Here is a 10,748-nt window from a genome sequence, read left to right on the forward strand (position 1 = left end):
GTTATCCACTGATATTAATCTGGGTTTTGGCAAATCATTTTCCCTGCCCTGCCCCCATTCATGTCTTAAATACATTATATAGGCCATTATTATGTAACATGTGTTTACACATATTATGTTGAGAGTAATGAAAAGGGACTGATACATATTTTAAGTATCTACAATGTACCAAACACTATCCACATCTTTCAAATATGCTTTACCAACCCTGAAGTAATCCTATAGGACAGGTATTAACCTATTTTCCATAGGTTAAGAAAAATAAGGCTCAAAGCTATAATCAACAGCTATACTGTTGGTAAGTAACACAGCCTAGAAATTATAGTCCAACTTTAAAACAAATCCATGTTCTTGATGCCACAGCATACTGCAAGGTGTAAAATGATGGCAAGTCATAATAGCTGCTGGCTACCATGGCCCAGGGGAAAGGGTTGGTACCAGGCAGACCGGCTGCTCCACGAGGACTAACCGTGCTATCCTCAGGGTAATAAGACCTTCCCCTGTGCACACAGGGTAATAAGACCATTCCCCATGCACATTTAAATAATAACGGGAGTTTTTACTACTCTTATTTGAAAAAAAAAAAAATATATATATATATACATATATAATCAATTTGGAAGTAGAATATACATTTTTAGGAAAGGAATTAAAAGAATCATTGTAAACACAATACAAAGAGGTTTGTCTTACCTTTAAATATTTCACCAGTTTCTGAATTTGCCAATATTCAGATGACAAATCTGCATTTGCTTCCTGACGACGATCAGGTGGTTCTTCATCTTCCTCATTCTCTGAGGAGCTGTCACTAAGAATTTCCTCAATCTTCTCAGCACTCTTACTAAGAACAGTAACAACCACCACATATAATAAACATATTTATGCTACAAAATGGATGTGGTTATAATCATTAATATTTCAGCAATATGAACATAAGCAATGTATAAGGTACCAATACCTTCTGAGTTCTAAAGATCTTTGCTAAGATCTAAGCAAGGAGATGAATAAATCCCTGTCTCTGTACCAGGTGCAGTTCATTATTATTGCTTTGTATGCAATAATAATAAAGAAAATAGTAAGAAATGAACAAAGGCATTAAGTATATGTCCTATGGCTGTGCTGTACAAAAAGGCAGCCACAAGTCATAGAAGTTAAATATCTTCTGGTTATTTATGTTTATATTTATTTAAATTTATTGATTGAATCATGTTTATATTTATTTATCAAATTGAAATGAAATACAATTAAAATTTCAGTTTTTCAGTCAAAATAGCCACATTTCAAGCTCTCAACACTCACCTACTATACCAGAAGCTTAGATAGAAACCATTTCTATCATCAGGGAGAGTTCAATTGGGCAGCACTGCAAATGCCCACAGGAAGGGTGTCTCTTTTATGAAAGGGAGTACACTTTGTTCCTCACTGCTCTAGAAGCTTCTAACTCAACATCAGGGCCATGGATACCAGCAAGTTCACTCAAGCTTTCATCACCATATCTAATTCATTCTCATTTTCTCTTTCGCTCCATCCTCTCTTCCCTCCAATCCCCCTGTGTGATCTCTTCTCTCAATGTCTTTCCTCATTCTGTTTTGAAGCAAAGGAGAAAGCATATTTCTAATAATTGCACAGAAGTAACTTTCAAGTTTTATTAATTTTTAAAAAGATCTTCTGTTTATTTATTTGAGAGATAGAGCATGAGCAGGGGATAGGTAGAGCAGGTGGGAGAAGCGGACTCCGTGCTGAACAGGGAGCCTGAAGTGGAGCCAGGGCTTGATCCCAGGATTCTGGGATCATGACCTGAGCTGAAGGCAGATGCTTAACTGACTGACTCACCCAAGCGCCCCTGAGTTTTATAAATTTTTAAGATTTTTTTTTTTTTGAAAGGTGCTTTTGCACAGAGAGTCATGCAGAATGATGCTCCTGTGCTGTCTGGGCTGCAGTGGAGTGAAACTGAAATCCTGAACTGAAGTGCCTGTTCCAATTCATCAAGCCACATGATGAGTTTCAGTTTAATGTATTCTCTTGTCCAACAAATGTCAGGAACCTGGTTTGGTTCCAGAGCAAAATCTGGTAGATAAGGCTTACTTAAGAACCAATGTAAATTTAACTCAAAGGTCCCAGATTGAAACATATACTAAATAACCTATATCCTCCAGAGAATCTCTAAATGTACTTTCCCTTAGCCTAGCAAGCTCCTGGAGTTAAGAGCAAGGTGCACTGGGTTGACCCAATCACTCTCGAATCATGTTAAAAAAAAAAAATCAGTACCTCAAAGGAAAGCTGTTCTCTTTTTCCAATGATGAACCCTTTGACATATAACCTTAAATGGCTTTCCCTATTTTATGAGGTTCCCTTCCGGTCCTGTCCCATAGCAACCATACATTTGGGAGGTAAAAATAAGCAAATCTCAATGTTTCACTGACCTATGAACTCCACCTTAAGAAATACTTCTCTACTACATCATTATATCCACTTAAGAAGAGACATAGAGAAGTTCACATTTTTGTCAGAGTAATGGTTGTTGCTTGGATATACTACCCCTTTACCCTTATCTATTACTCTAGAATTCTCTGACTCACTAAATTTTTTTTTGACTCACTAAAATTTGACTTAAAATTGAAACATGTAAGGCCAAACATTTAGTTTAGGAAAGATGAAGTAGATCTTAAGTACATAAAAATCCTGGATATTATATATAAAACAAACACGATAGGACTCTGACAGGTTGAAAGGAGAAGAAAGACTATTTAAGGATCTACAGACTTGAGGAGCAACACAATGGTGAGTTCCTTGGGTTTTTTGTCTCGTGTATTCCAGATTGGGTACTAGAGAAGATAGTGATGCAGAATTATCAGTGGGCACAGGGAAAAAAGCACCTAAGAAAAGCCTGCTCTTTCTACTCAGAGGACCAGAAAAGGAACAGCTTAACAAGATAGAAAACTTTTAGGCAACAGATGATCTATTCTAGTCAACACCACAGAAAACACTGTGGCTCACCCCCACTTCTGCTAACAATGCTAAGAGAAGAGTGTTCTACCTTTATCAGACTACAACAAAACTCCCTAATCCCTGTGTCAGAAGAGACCTAATGGAGAGTCAGAATTTCCACCAACCCCAACCCCACTGACAAATAAACAGAGTCTCTTCCTCTCTGTTACCCACAGAGACCTAGTCAGAGCTTGAACTTCCATTACCAGTTAAAAATGATGAGAAGCCCCTCGCTCACCTCCCCAAGTTGTCAATGAAGGCCTAATTGAAAATTTGTAATTTCCTTCTCTAACCTGAGGAGACAATACACATCTTATTCCACCAATGTGATGTAGGAGGAAACCTGCTAAAACATAAAATTTAAATAAGATTCAGAAAAATTAAGAGAATCATAGAATCTCAAACATTATTAAAACCTAAAAATTACCCATTCTTTTACCATGCTCCAAAAGGTAATAGATAAAAAAGACATTCATGGAAGAAAGGGTTAGAGAGAATGGAGAGAAAGAAAACCAAAACCAAAACAAACAAAAACAATGAACAGAAAAAAATATATATATAATGACAAACTTAAGCCCTAACATAATAATGACATTAAAGGTAAAAGTTCTAAATACACCAATTAAAAGAATTTAACTTACTGTACCAAAAAGAAAAAGAAAAGAGAATCAACCAAATGCTACCTACATGGAACTCATTTCAAATGTAATGATATAATATCATTAGTTTGAAAGAAAAAGAGGAAAAAAACCCACCATGTAAACAATCAAAAGAAAGCAGAAGTGTCTATAAAATAATCTGATTAGGTAGACATCAATAAAAAGAAAATGACAAGGCATATAGAGGAACATTACATAATGACAGAGACATATCAATCCCAAATATGTACACACCAAACAGCAGAGCTGCAAAATGCATAAAGCAAAAATAGAACTAAAATGAGAAACAGAAAAATTATACTTAGAGACATCAATACTACTCTCTCATCAATTTGTGGAACAACTGGACTGAAAATAAGCTAGGATATAAAAGAAATCAACACCACCAAACAATATGATTTAATCCACTTTTATAGAATACTCCAACAGCAGCAGGCTCTACATTCTTTTAAGCACCCAAAGACTCTATACCAAGATAGTGTGACCACACAAAACCTCAACAAATTTAAAAGAACTAAAATTATATAGTGTGTGCTCATTGCCCATAATGAAATCAAACAAAAAAAAATCAATAACAAACAGAAGACGAAAAATCTCCAAGAGTCTGGAAACAAACAAACAAAAAATGCACTTGGGTCCAAGAAGCGAGCCTCAAGGGAAATTAAAAAAAAAAAAAAGCCACACTGAACAGAAATTAAAATGAAAATACAACATATCAAAAACTTTTGTACACAGATAACAGCTAACACAGTGCATAAAGGGAATTATATAGCACTAAATGTTTGCATTGGAAAAGAGAAGTCTCAATTCAATAATCTAAACTTAAGTCTAAAGAAACTAGAAAAAAGAATAAAGTAAACCCAATGCAAACAAAAAAGGAAATACTAAAGAGCAGAAATCAGTAAAATTAAAACAGAAAAACAATTTGAAAAATCAGTAACAAAAAGCTGCTTAAAGAAAAGATCAATAAAATTGACAAAACTCTAGTATAACTGACAAGAAAAAGAAAAGACACAAATACCAGTACCAACAATGAAACATGGGATATCACTACAGATCCTGCAGACAACAAAAGAATAATAAGAGAAAACTATGAACAACTATACACACATAAATTTGACAATCTAGATAAAATGGACCGTTCTTTTAAAGTATAAACTATCACAACTTGCCCAATATGAAACACATAATTTGAATAGCACAATTATTAAGAGAATTTAATTCACAATTAAAAAACCCAAAACAGAAGTCTTTAGACCCAGATAGCTTCACTGTAGAATTTTACCACACAGAAGAACACCAAATTTTATATGATCTCTTCTAGAAAATAGAATAGGAGGGAACTCATTTTACAAAGCCTGATATCAAACCAAAGACAGTGCAAACAAAAACAAAAACCAATACAATACTCTCAAGATTGTGGATGCAAAAATTCTTAACATAATATTAAGCACATGTAATTCAGCTACCTATAAATAGGATGAGTGCACTATGACCAAGTGGGGTTACTACAGAGATGCAAGGCTGATTTGGTATTCAAAAATCAATCAGTGTAATCAACCACACTAACAGCCTATAGAAGAAAAATGACATGATTATACAATTGATGTAGAAAAAAGATTTGACCAAAATGAACACCCAAATGTGAATAAAAATGTTCAGAAAACCAAGAACAGAAGGGACCTTTATCAACTTGATAAAGAATATTTGTACAAAAACCTACACCATCATCATACTTAATGGTGAAAGACTAAATACTTTTCCCTTAAGATTGAGAACAAACAAGGCTATTGTTCACTTTGATCACTGCTGACCAATACAGCACTGGAACTTCCACTTCTAGTTGTAAATCTAAGAAAAAATACACAAGACTTGTATGCTGAAAACCATAAAACATTAGTGAAAGTAATCAAATACTTAAATAAACCGAGATATATAATATTCATGGATTGGAAGAGTCTACATAGTAAAAATATCAATTCTTCCCAAATTAATATAGATATTTAATGTAATTTCCAAGAAAATCATCAGTGATTTTTTTCTGTTGGAGATATAGCAAGATTATTCTAAAATTTATGCAGAAAGGAAAGGAACTAGAATAACTAAAAGCAATTTTTGAAAAAAAAAAAAGTGAGAGAAATCACTTTTCCAGACTTCAAAATTTACTATACAGCTACAGTAATACAGATTGTGTGGTAGTGGTAAGGGGCTAGATGAAAAGAAAAAAATCAGTGGAATAGAACAGATACCCAGAATAGCCCCACATATGTACACCGAACTGATTTTGAAGAAAGATACAAAAGTAATTCAATGGTGGAAAGATAACCTTTTCATTAAATAGTGCTGGAGAAATTGGACCTCCACTTAAAAAAAAACAAAGCAAACAAAAAAACAACAACAACTAAATCTTGACCAAAGTCTCACACTAAAAATAAGAAAAAGGCCATAGGCTTTATAATGTAAAACTATAAACATTTTTAGAAAAAATAGGTGATAATCTTAAGGACCAAGGGCTTCATGAGGACTTCTTAGACATGACATCAAAAATACAACCCATACAGGAACCTGGGTAGCTCAGTCAGTTGAGCATCCGTCTCTTGGTTTGGGCCCAGGTCACAATCTCAGGGATGTAAGATTGAGCCCTGCACAGGGTCTGCCTGCTTGAGACTCTCTCCCTCTCCCCTTCTCTTCCCCATGCACTCTCTCTCTCTTTATCTCTAAAATAAACATATTAAAAATAAAAACAAAACAACCCATAAAAGAAAACATTGATAAATTGAACCTCATCAATAGTAAAACGTTATTCTATGAGAGAGACTCTATAAAAAGGATGAGAAAACAACTTACAGGGAGAAGGAAATATTTGCATACTACATATTCAATCAAGGATATCCAGAATAAAGAACTCTCGAAACTCAACATTTAAAAAGTGATCTGATTAGAACATAAAAAACAAAAGACAAAGAGACATTTCACTAGAGAATATATATGGATGGCAATAAGCCCATGAAAAGATGTTCAACATCACTAGCCATTAGGGAAATGCTAAGACCATGATGAAATAATACTATACATCTTGTAGAATAGCTCAAAACCAAAACCAAAAAAAAGGTTTGGATGCAAAGGCAAGGATGAGGATAAACTCAGTTTCCCCTAAGTGTTTGATGGGAACTAAATGGTACAGCCAGTCTGGAAAAGTTAGATAGTTTCTTAAAAAGCTACACAATTATTATGTGTCAGCAATTGGGCATTTATCTTAGAGAAATGAAAACTTCATCCATATAAAAGCCTTTATATGATTGTTCATAGCATCTTTATTTTTAATATCCAAAAGCTGCAAACAATGAAAATGCTCCCAATAGGTGAATAATTAAATAAATGATGGTACAACCACACCATGGAATGCTACTCAGCAAAAATAATAAATAAATAAATAAATAAATAAATAAATAAATAAATAAATAAATAAATAAAATAAAATAAATAAAAAAAAAACGATTGCACTATGAACATATGCAACAACTTAGATGGATCTTAGGGGTATTATAGTGATGAAAACAAAGTCAATATCAAAAGTGTATAATTCCATTTACATGATATTCCCAAAATGATAAAATTATAGAAGTGGATAACAGGTTAATGGTTGCCGGGAGTTAGGATTATAGGGAAGAGGTGTGGGCATAACTATAAAGAGGTGGCAAGAGTGGCTTCCCAGTGGTGATGGAACCCTTCCACACACTGACTGACATGGTCATCACACACATCTACATGGAATAAAGTGATAGAAAATGATACATGCACATTATATCAATATCAGTCTCCTGGTTTCAGTGCTGTAGGATAGTTATGCAAGATGCAACCACTGGGAGAAGCTAGGTGAAGGGTATGAGATTCCTCTGTACTATATTTGCAGCATTCTGTGAATCTGTAATTAATTCAAAATAAAAAGTTTTAAAAATAGTCAAATAAATCAAATAATTTATTATGTTGAACCCAAGAATATAGGATTAATGTAGTAGGGTGTCTTAAAGTTTCTTCTTTTTCTGTGTGCACAAACTTTATAATGTGAAATGTCTGCATTTCTTCCCACTACTACCCCAAACTTACTAACAAAAGTAGCTGACCCTCCTCCACATATGCCGCTTTTGTTGTCAAAATGAAAATGGAGTCAGAAGTTTACTAGCCTTCTATTGATGGCTGTTTTTTAAAATATTTTATTTATTTATTCATGAGACACAGAAAGAGAGAGAGAGGCAGAGACATAGGCAGTGGAAGAAGCAGGCTCCATGCAGGGAGCCCGATGTGGGACTAGATCCCGGGACTCCAGGATCACACCCTGGGCCGAAGGCGGCGCTAAACCGCTGAGCCACCCGCGCTGCCCTGATGGCTGTTTTAATGAGAAATAACATCTATCACTTTAGGATTGGCAGTGCCACCAGTGATGAGTAAAATGAGGCTCAGGAAGATGACTTACCCTTGCTATGATAGGATTGTTCAAAAGTAAGAGATCAGCAAAGAGCCCAGTTCTCCTATCACTCAACTCATGGCAATTAGCATTAAATTCATTTGTTTACAGAGAGTTAACTAGTACCAATAGATGCCTGTGTTTCAAGGAACTCTTCACTAAAAGGATATCTTGCAAATATATTCAAAGAAATTCAGTATTATCATTTTTATAACTAGTCAATACTAGTTGGTCCAAGGGTCCAGTAGAGGACCCCGATGTAATGATAAGAACACCAGAAATTTGCATGCTATCTAGCCCACTGGGTAAAGGGTGGCTTTAAAGGATGGTTCCTTTTAATAGATACGTACCGAACTAACTGTGCTCTTCCAGGTGAAACAGGTGGTCCTGACCTTTCAAGTCTTCCTCTATGTTTTTTCTCTTGAGTGTCTCTTAGTAAGCTTTTGTGCCTAAAAATATATTAACATTTTAAAATTAACTTATTGTGGATTGATAGGAAATTAAAAATAGAAATGTACCTAAAGATTTCATCATTTTCATGCACCCGTGTGACATGTTTTCCTAATACAGAAAATAACTGTATGAGTTCCAGCCTCATCTGACACCTGGGATGTCCCTTCAGTCTTTCAGGCACATTTTGGCCAGTATTTCTTTTATAAGGACCAAGTACTAGGAACTGTCACTCTGCAGGCCCCTTCACTCGGAGCCTTCTACTCTGGGCACATCCTGCCCTGGGTGAAAGTTGCCTGGTTACTTCCCTTCCCCACCCGACTCTGCCACAGGGCCTGGATCTGGTTTTCCAGGGATTCCCAGGTTTAGCGTGGTCCTTGGCACATAGTGGGTTTTCATTACATAGTGGCTAGGTAAACTCATAACTGAAAAATGCCAGGACGTGGGAAGAGTGGTATTTTAAGATTCACCTTCCAGCATAACAGAGCAGCCTGTGTATTTGTCATTTTCATACTCCTTCAGATAGGAGTCACAGAGATCAAACACCTCAAAATTGATGAGAATTAGAGGAACAAGAGCATCTCCTTTTTCCCCAGGACTCCTTCCATCTGCTCTCTGGGTTTGCTGGCAACATGTACTCACTCCGTGGTTCTCAGAATCCCTGCAAGTGAGGGTCCCCTGTGACCAGCTGGGAGCCACTTCTTGCTTTACCCAATCGGGGACCGCATGGAACATTAAAAATAGGCTGAAATTTGTAAGCTATATGCTAATTTAAAAAGTGTCCTTGGCATCTCCGACTGCCGGCTTTTATGAAACACAGGGCCTTAATCTGTGCTTAGGTACCTATTTATAGACGTCCTTAAGTGGAACTCGTTTTGTATGTCAGACATTCTTTAAATTAGTGTCTGCTTCACTTAAGCCTGTTAATATTTTGGAGGCTCTAGCCTTTCTGTGGTATTTACTTAAAGTTCTGTTAATAGATAAGATGCTGTCTCTATCAAGATTTCCCTGATTCACTTCACATAATTTTAATCATTCTAAATTCACCTAGCACTTAACTTCTTCAGGTCCCTACCACTGCGTTTACATTGCCCGTGAGATTCCTCCATGTCTTTTATCATCTTTTTCACGTGATATTAGCCCTGACCTACCAATTGAGTCAATGGTGCTCTTGCCTTCCCTTCTGGTGCCCACACATAAGCCGTATTCACGCCAAATACTTCTACTTGGAATATGAAGAGCAGGGAGGGACTGACTTGTATTATGGAGGGACATGTCAACATCTACTCTGGACTTTCTCCCATGACATAAACTAACAACTAGGCAAATGTGGTTACTGAGGATGTATCAGAGAAGCCCTCATGCAAATTTCTACATACTTTTTGAAATCAACAGTGGCCTTCCAGTTTAAAGTTGGCTCTAATCTCTTGGTCATTTGAAACTTCCCGAAGTTAATTTGGTTCTTCTCTAGTATATTCTTGCTTGAAGCAAGAAAAGCTTTAGGAAGGGCGTCTGCTTCTTCCTTCTTAGGTACCTCCTTAGGCTCTTCATTTTCTTTTTTCCATTCTTCAGTGAATCTAATATCCTTTATGTACAAAAAAAACAGTAATTTTTACAATGACATCACTTCTGAATTGTTTTGTGCTATCTGAAAATTAAAAAGTGATAACTTCAGAAAATGAAGTCTCTGATGCCTCTAACTTGTGTTGCTTAGTGACACACACTAGAGAAGGGCCACTTCAGGACTCAGGTCTCTACTGGAGTGACGTTGCCAGAAATGTGATGTTCCTAAGCTCCCCTCCCCACTGCAGCACACACAGATACAACAGCAGGGTTAGACCTACTCACTCCTCACTACTGCCAGACAGATCTAAACTCAAGGGCTGCCTGGGTGGTTCAGTGGTTGAGTGTCTGTCTTTGGCTCAGGGTGTGATCCTGGGGTCCCAGGATTGAGTTCCACATCAGGCTCCCCGCAAGGGGCCTGCTTCTCCCTCTGCCTATGTCTCTGCCTCTCTCTGTGTGTCTTTCATGAATAAATAAAATCTTTTAAAAAAATATCTAAACTCAGATGCTATATTGACTGGGACACATCATGTATAAATTTCTGAAACAAAGGATTAAAAGCATATTTTGCAGTTAGCCAGAGATAAAAGACACATGACAGAGGAAGTCATTATATTTAAAAG

General features: G+C 36.2%; 1 pseudogene; it reads right to left on the reverse strand.

The window, feature by feature from the left end:
- Positions 1-676: 676 nt before the first annotated feature.
- Positions 677-10,180, reverse strand: LOC144310177 (outer dynein arm-docking complex subunit 2 pseudogene; annotated as a pseudogene).
- Positions 10,181-10,748: the final 568 nt, after the last annotated feature.

The sequence above is a fragment of the Canis aureus genome, unplaced genomic scaffold (assembly GCF_053574225.1).
Source record: "Canis aureus isolate CA01 unplaced genomic scaffold, VMU_Caureus_v.1.0 ptg000495l_RagTag, whole genome shotgun sequence".
Taxonomy (NCBI): domain Eukaryota; kingdom Metazoa; phylum Chordata; class Mammalia; order Carnivora; family Canidae; genus Canis; species Canis aureus.